We start from the raw sequence: 8690 nt of genomic DNA on the forward strand, positions 1-8690 counted from the left end.
TCTTCCCCCCTCCTCTCTCTCCCCTTGCTCCCTTCTCCCCCCCTTTCCTTCATTTTCCCTGCATCTCTGGTAAACATTCATTGAGCTGATTGTTCTTATCCTGTCATACACTCACACCCTCTCTAATACATACATACATACATACATACATACATACAAACATACGTACATACATACATACAAACATACGTACATACATACATACATACAAACGTACGTACGTACATACATACACACACATACATACATACATACAAACGTACGTACATACATACACACATACATACATACATACATACATACATACATACATATTTTTCTCTGAATAATTTCAGTAAATGTTCTATACTCCATGGCCTTTTATCTCCAGATACGCAGTATACCTTTTCTAAGAGTAAGGATCCCTTTTTAACCGTCATATGCTTATCAGTTTCATTTTGTTGAACACAACACTTTGATCTGATTCCATCTTTTTTTCATTTGACCCGATAATGTCCTATACACTCTTCCTCCCCGAGAGATGGATCCAGTCCAGTGTCAGACACTGCGGTGTTGTGTTTCTTTAGTTTTCTCAAATCTGGAACATTTCTGGACCTCCTTTTTCTTCCCTTTTGTCTTTGAAGATGCTGGCCTGTTTTTCAGAAGTTAAGACAACTTTTCCTTAAAGAATGCTCTTCCTTTCGGGTTTGTCTGGTGTGTCTGTGTGGTTAGAGGCAGGTTATGCATTCCAGGCCTAACCTTCGAGGCACATCTGGAGCAGAGTCATCTGCCTCTCATTGCGATGTTGGTTTTGATCACCCCCCTTTAAGGAGACTCTTGCAGAGCACGTGCGTTCCCTGCCCCCCCCCCCAACAGCCCCTGCACATCTATCCGTGCCTCTCAATTGAGCTGGTCTTTGCCCCAGTGGTTGCAAGATGATAATTTCCAACTCCAAACACTCTCACAGTTACCAGCCAATGTTTGGCACCATCCCCCTGTGTTCTGCTTCTGGGATAAAAGCAACATTCTTCATAGAATTTGGGAAAAACGGATTCCCGTGATGTACACATTTGGATTCTATTTTTGCACAGAACTATGGGATGTTTTACTCTTACATCTCACAACCTACCAAAATGAGGTATTGTAGAAAAACTCCTAACCTGAACTCAAATATGATACTTTATTTAGCTATTGGGAGATAGGCAGAGCAATGATGGTAAGTGAAGTCTTTAGCTATTATTATATAAACAACCAATAAGCAATAGGCACACACCTGACTTTCATGGATGGATGGGGTGCTTCTTTTGAGAAGGTCTTTCCAGGTGTCAGATCGGACCTTTCTTTCTAGAAGAGCAGAAAAGTTGTATCTGTGTGTATGTTATGTGTATTGAATGTGTGTGTATTGTATGTGTGTATATTATATATGTTTGTGTTGTATGTCTTTGCATGCATGTGTGTATTATATGTGTATACATATTGCATATGTATTTGTGTGTGCATGTGTATTATAAGAGTATTGTATGTGTGTGTATTGTATGTGTGTGTATGAATATGTATATTGTATGTATGTGTGTATATTGTGTGTGTTCATGTGTGTGTATTGTGTGTTCATGTGTGTATGTATATATGTACACTTTGTGTGTATGTATATGTATTGTAAGTATGTGTGTGTCCTCATACCATAGATATCATATGGCTGGACTGTAGTCACCTTTTCTTCTTGGCTTCTGGCAGTGGTATGGGGTGAGAGATCAGTCCCTGTCAGGTAGGATAGCAGAATGGTTAGACAGCAGACCTGTTAATGTGAATGCTGACAGCAGCGAATACCTTCTTCCTGAGAAGCTGTGTGAAGGTAGCTGAAACTGTGAAAAGCTAAGAAGAGACTGATGGGATATTCATTCGTCTCAAAATTTCTAATGCCCTAAAGAAAGAGCCAAGTCAGCCCACACAGGATTTTAATTCTAAGGAGAGACGCAGGCTGAGTTCTAGTTTAGGTGTTGGTCCAGCAAGGGCCAGGCTTAGACTAGTCAGTAATTATCAGTAAGGTGGTAACAAGGTATGTCTATTTCTTTAAATCTTGCTCTAAACATTGGGGCCGATTTTTGTCTATAACGTTTTAGATGGATTGTTAGGCTTTGTTAGCCTAATAAAGTACTCCATTCTCATAGAAAAAACACACAGCTTGGAAGAGTGTGTTGACTTCCTTCTCTCCCGTGGAAAGCCTTTGTCAATCAATGGTCACAGATACAGCATGAGCAGGCAGCTGACATTATAGAGATGAGTGAAAGCAGGAGGATTCCACATGTGCAAACTCTAAAATGCAGACCTGTGGAAGAAGCTGGCAGAGGATTCTAAGGATGTGCAAACTGTAAAACCCAGACCTGCAGAAGAAGATGGCGGACAATTTTCTTGGAGGAGTGAGATGAGAGAGACCGCAGAGATGCCAGGAGCCCGTTGGAATGGGAACCCTGGCCTGTACACCATACAGACACATGGGGCTCTAAAGCCAGGGAGACAACTTTAGGCATAGCCATCAGTTGAAAAACTATTACAACTATTACGGCCTTGAATATACCAACTTCTTTTCCTCCATACCTTTTATTGACATTGCTGGGCCATTTCCCGTCATTCCCTTGCCCCTTTCTGTTAGCTTCTGGTTTGTTGTTGTTGTTGTTTTTAGTTTTCTTCTTCTTCTTTCCTGGACTGTATATTTGTAACATTTTAGGAATCCCTGCTAGGAACATTGAAGAAAATGTAAAGGAAAAAGATTGAAGAATTGCCTTGGAAATTGCAGGCCTACACTGAAAGAGACAGAGGCAAACACCACTTCAAAAACAGAATTACTTGAAGGAAAGGCAAGAGATGAAAAAACAGGATGAAGATACCATTTTGAGAATGGTACTGGTTTTAGGCACAATTTACCATGGCTGTGCTCTATGACCTTGGGACTGTTACCTAAACTCCCCAAATATCAGCTTTTGTTAGTCTGTCTTTTTTTTTTTTCTGTCTGTTCTAGAGGTCAGACCTTTTGCATGCTAGGCAAGTGCTCGACAGTGAGCTATGTCCCCAGGCCTCAGGTTTTGTCATTCTTACCACAGAGTTAAAAAATAATTACTTCTTTGCACTAGGAGGAGTATATTTAATAATTTGCATTTAATAATTTATATGAATTTCTTGCTGCAGAGTGTGAAACACGGTAAGCATTAAATAAGAGACGGCAAGTGTTTGTAACTGTCAGTGTTGTACTTACTTGCTTGTGCCACATACTGAAATCTTTATGTAGTCTTTGTCCGCACTTCATAATTCTCTTTGATACTGGCATTCAGTCACTCCCGCATCCCTATGTGTGCAAGCCCTCCATTTCTGCATTCTTTGTTCGCTGCGAACATGCGTGCGCCAGGCTACATCCAAGCCTGTGCCAGGTTTCTTTGTCAGATTCTAACCTTTGTTCTTACCATGGCTGTTGAATGAAGAAATCCTTCTTCACTTTGCTTTCACCCATGGAGGCTCACTGAAGCCCATTTTCTCCATAAAGGTTTTCATGGTGGTTCTGTCCGCTATGGACTCTCTCTCACTCTAAGTCCCTATTATAAGCTGTTGGTGTCATGGAGTTTAGTGGTAGATTATACAGATCAGAACTCTCTGTGATGATGGAAGTGGTCTATAAATATGTTGTCTAATACAGTAACTATGAGCTGTGTGTGCCTATTGACTACTTGAAATGTAGCTTCTTTGATTAAAATGGAACTTAAATTTAATTTAATCTGAATGGATCAACCACTCATGAGGTAATTATTATGGGTTTCCATTGATTTCCTGGGGCCAACACTCCTCTTCCTGAGGTACTCCTCTGCCCATAGGAAGATCAACAAAAGACAAAATGGAAGGCCAGTACTCAGTTAGGAGGGTTGTTTGTGAGCTACATTGATGTCAGGGTGAGTGGGAACTGGGCTGGATATTTATTTCTGAATATGAGCAAAACTGAAGAAGTGTATGTACCTTTGCCTATAACGTTTTAGATGGATTTTTAGGCTTTGTTAGCTTAATAAAGTACTCCATTTTCATAGAAAAAGCACAACTTTCAGGAAGAGTTACATGATCTGTGCCCTGGGGAGCCAGCAGGCTTTGACCTCTACATATCGGCAAGGCCACTTTTGGAGTCTCTTGAGTCATTGTGGCTGACCTATGGGCATAGTTCTGAAAGAGAGGGATCTTTGATTGAAATTAGTGCAGTAGCATCCTATGTGGACTGGACTGGGTCGCTCACTGCTTGCCTCCACTTCCTGGTTTTTCACCCTGTGATTCAGCTTTGGCTCCTTATTTGACTTGACAGATACACTTCGAACTCTCCCTTTTCTAGCTTGCATTGATTCTTCAGTGTTTCTTAGTGGTTCTGAAGTGGTTTGGGGATAACAGACTCCTCAAGAAGCTAAAGAATGGACACTCTTCAGGGAGAATTGTGTGAGCCAGAGGGGTCAAGGACACCAGAACACAGCTCACAGAACCAACTAAGCAGGGTTCATATGGTTCATGGAGTCTGCATAGTTCTGTGCTAGGTCCTCTGCATATCTGTTATGGTTGTTAGCTTGGTATTTTTGTGGGACTCCTGACAGTGAGGAGTGAGGGAGTCTCTGACTCGACTGCTCTTGGGACTCTTCTTCCTACTGGGTTGCCTTGCCCAGCCTTGCTATGAGGGTTAGTGCCTAGTATTTTATCTCCTTATGCCATGTTGTATTGATATCCCCGGGAAGTCTACTCTTTTCTGAAGGGAAGCAGAGGAGTAGATGTGGGGGAGAGAAGATGTATGGGGGGAACTGGGAGCAGTGGAAGGAGGAGAAACTATGGTTGGAATGTATCATATGAGAGAAGAATAAAAAATGCAGATGGCTTTGTTCTTATGGAGTTTTTCATACAGTCTTCATAAGGCCACAGATCTCTTGAAGCCCAGGATGATATCTGAAACCATTGGTCTGTAGAAAGGGCTCAGCAGTTAAGAGCAAGTGTTGTTCTTGTAGAGGACCTGAGTTAGATTTCTATATTGGGCAGCTCAAAAATAATCTGTAACTCCAGCTCCTCCCGGAGATCATGCCTTCTTATGGTCTCAGAGAATACCAACATACATGTACACATGCACATACACAGGCACACACACACACACACACACACACACACACACACACACACACGATTAAAAATAAATACAATATAAAAAAATCAAATTGCTTTCTTTAGTCTGACCTTAGAAGTTTCTATGTGATTCCTTGCTCTCTCAGCACCAGCTCAGCTCTAACTAATTTTATATTTACCAACAAGCACTTCGTTGACTGGTTCAGGGCTCCAGTTACCTTAATAACAGGAACCAACACTCTAAATAGCTGCAAAGAGTGCTTCGGGCACTATAAATATCTACCCGTTTTGGGTAGGTTATTAGATTGGCATTCTGGCTCACAAATCTTTTACCTCATACAAAAGAGGTTCCAGAGTTCAGCTATGTCTAGGTGGAATTATAAAATTCATGAAATAGCAGCACCATGTTCCAGACCCGGGGCTGAGCATGCCCTCCCTTGACACTTCCGGCTAATTAAAGTTATCTGGCCAGTGGCCTGTCATGTAGGGCCACACGTATCCTCAACTGAACTTTGAGCCTGCATTTCCTTAGCTCATTTGGATTTTCTCTTTGCTGGTACAACCTCTTTTTTTTTGTCCCACAGACTACAAGTTAAGAGTTGGAAGAATGTAGAGATCATTTGCTTAGGAGAGAAGCAGCTGGCCCTGGTCTCGGGGCTGGCGGGTGACAGGCAGAGTAGAAGCCAGCTGACTTGTAGTTCAGTCTCCTTCTGTTCTGTGGATAATTTGTCCTTGAGTTTTTGGGTAAGACAACTATGGGAGTTGAGCCTGTAGCATAATGTGTAGGGAGACCTCATTTTATGCCTTAGGTATATCCTTGCAAATTTGATAATAAAGTGAATTTCAGTAAATTATATATCTTATCATGTTTTTCAAAGCTGTATTCCTTCCATAAAAGCTTTCAGCCTTGGGTATACACTAGGATATAATAGAAAAACTACATGCTTAAGGGAAAAGAATCTTCAGATGAAATATTAAAATAATGGTCTGAATAAACCAACAAATATTAAATCATGAAACAAGACTCTTTTGTCTAGAGGAAGACAAAGCTAGCCTATTTCTTTAAATACAACATATATGTATTTATAGGTAAATATCTGTATTGAAAAGCTCAAATTGGTGGGCCTTTCTCTTTCTCTTCCCGTCCCAGGTGCTGCGGGAGCTGTGGGTTACTGTGCAGATGTGGCCGAGTCCAAGAATCACACCACACACAGCCAGTCCTGCAAATGGCACAGAAATGGCATCAAGAAATCCCGGTCACAAAGATACAAATATCTTAAGGGGGTTGACCCCAAGTTCCAGAGGAACATGTGCTTTGCCAAGAAGCACAACAAGAAAGGCCTGAAGAAGATGCAGGCCAACAATGCAAAGGCAGTGAGTGTACGCGCAGAAGCCATCAAGGCCCTGGTGAAGCCTTAGGTCACCAAGCCCAAGATGCCAAAGGGCCCCAGCCGCAAACTCAGCCGCCTGGCTTTCATCGCTCACCCCAAGCTTGGGAAGCAGATTTGAAGCTACATGGCCAAGGGTTGTAGGCTCTGCCAATCAAAGCCCAAGGTTCAAACCAAGGCAGAGGCCAAAGCTGCAGCTAAGGCCCAGGCTTCAGCTCCAGCCCAGGCTCCCAAAGGTGCCCAGGCCCCTGTAAAGGCTCCATTGAAAAGGTTCCTGCCAACATGAAGACGGATGGACTGCCGTGACACACCTACCCACACACTATTTGCAGTTGACCAGTGTCCTTTTATTTTTCCCCACTTAAATTGGAAACACCTTTATTGACAGTTTAGGACAGTTAACACACACACACAAAGACAAAGAGAGCACAGCAGTGTAAAATTGCAGCACATGAGTTAATATTCCTCACCCTCATCGTCTCCTTCAGCACTGCCTGCCCCAACCTCCTCATAATCCTTCTTTAGGGCAGCCACGTTCTCACAGGCCTCAGAGAACTCCCCCTCTCGATGCCCTCACCCACATACCAGTGCACAAAGGCACGCTTGGTATACATCAGATCAAACTTGTGATCTAGGCAGGCCCAGGCCTCATTGTCTACCATAAAGGCACAATCAGAATGCTCCAGGGTGGTGTGAGTGGTGAGCATGGAATTTTAGAGCTCAACCACAGAAGTGGAAACCTGGGGGGCTGGGTAGATGGAGAACTCCAGCTTGGACTTCTTTCCGTAATCAACAGAGAACCGCTCCATCAGCAGGGAGGTGAACCCAGAGCCAGTTCCCCCACCAAAGCTGTGGAAAACCAAGAAGCCCTGGAGACCCGTGCACTGGTTAGCCAGTTTTCGAATCCTGTCCAAGACAAGATCAATGATCTCCTTGCCAGTGGTGTAGTGGCCACGGGCGTAGTTATTGGCAGCATCCTCCTTGCCTGGGATGAGCTGCTCAGGGCGAAAGAGCTGGCGGTAGGTGCCAGTGCGAACTTCATCAATAACTGTGGGTTCCAGGTCTACAAACACTGCCCGGGGCACATGCTTGCCAGCCCCTGTCTCACTGAAGAAGGTGTTGAAGGAGTCATCTCCTCCCCCAATGGTCTTGTCACTTGGCATCTGGCCGTCAGGCTGGATGCCATGTTTCAGGCAGTAGAGCTCCCAGCAGGCATTGCGGATCTGGACACCAGCCTGGCCAACATGGATGGAGATGCACTCACGCATAGTTAGTCCTTGAAGTGGTCTGAGAAAACTGAGGGAGTGAGGAGAGGGTGACAAAGATCTCTCACTTGCAGACTACCAAGGAGTCCGGGGGAGAGGCTGTGTATCTTCCATTTTCAATGATTAAGTTCCATTTTCCATGATTATCTTTCATGGTCAGTATTAATTGTTTATTTAACAACCTGGCTTAGCTTGCTGTAATGTTTGCTTAGTGGCTTGTGTAAATTCTCCGTCATTGAAAATCAGCTTTTCTAAGAGCATTATTAAGATTATTTCTGTAAGCATGGCTTTCTCTATAGTGAGGCTTCTGCAATCAGGATAGGTAAACAAAGGAGCCATTGGAGACAGTCTAGTGAAATATGTAGTGGTATTCACTAGACATAAGACACCACACCTTATAATTTAATTAAAAGTCTGTGGTAGTATGAGATGACATGAAGTGTGATTCCTCCCTTCCTTCCTTCCTCCCTCCCACTCTTTCTTCAACAGGATCTTGCTGTGTAGATCAAAAGGGTCTTGAACTTGTGACTTCACTCCCTGATTCCCTGGGCTAGGAATATAAGCATGGCACACCTGACCTGACTAAATTTAGGACTATCTGTTTATTTTGGAAATGTATTAGCTTATAAAGAATTGGGTTTTATTATGTTATGTTAAAATAATTTTATTTTTTCTCTACCAGCAATTCTCCCCTGCCCGCCTTGTGCTTTCCCATCCCATTCCCAGCCCCCTTTCTATGTCACACCACATGTGGCCTTTACCCACCCTTTCTCAACACTTCTTGTTTCCCTCCTGCAGTCTCCTGTCGAGTTTCACAATCTATACACCTCTCTCCCAAACTCTTATTAACACAGGATTCGTATAGAAGAGAGAACACGTGATTGTTTTTCTTTCTGAGACTTGGTCACCTCACTTACTATACAATCTTTTA

At 43.0% G+C, this 8690-nt stretch overlaps 1 pseudogene; it reads right to left on the minus strand.

Moving 5' to 3' along the window:
• Positions 1–6506: 6506 nt before the first annotated feature.
• Positions 6507–8009, minus strand: LOC117693707 (tubulin alpha-1C chain pseudogene; annotated as a pseudogene).
• Positions 8010–8690: the final 681 nt, after the last annotated feature.

Source organism: Arvicanthis niloticus, chromosome 21 (assembly GCF_011762505.2).
Source record: "Arvicanthis niloticus isolate mArvNil1 chromosome 21, mArvNil1.pat.X, whole genome shotgun sequence".
NCBI classification, from domain to species: Eukaryota; Metazoa; Chordata; class Mammalia; order Rodentia; family Muridae; genus Arvicanthis; species Arvicanthis niloticus.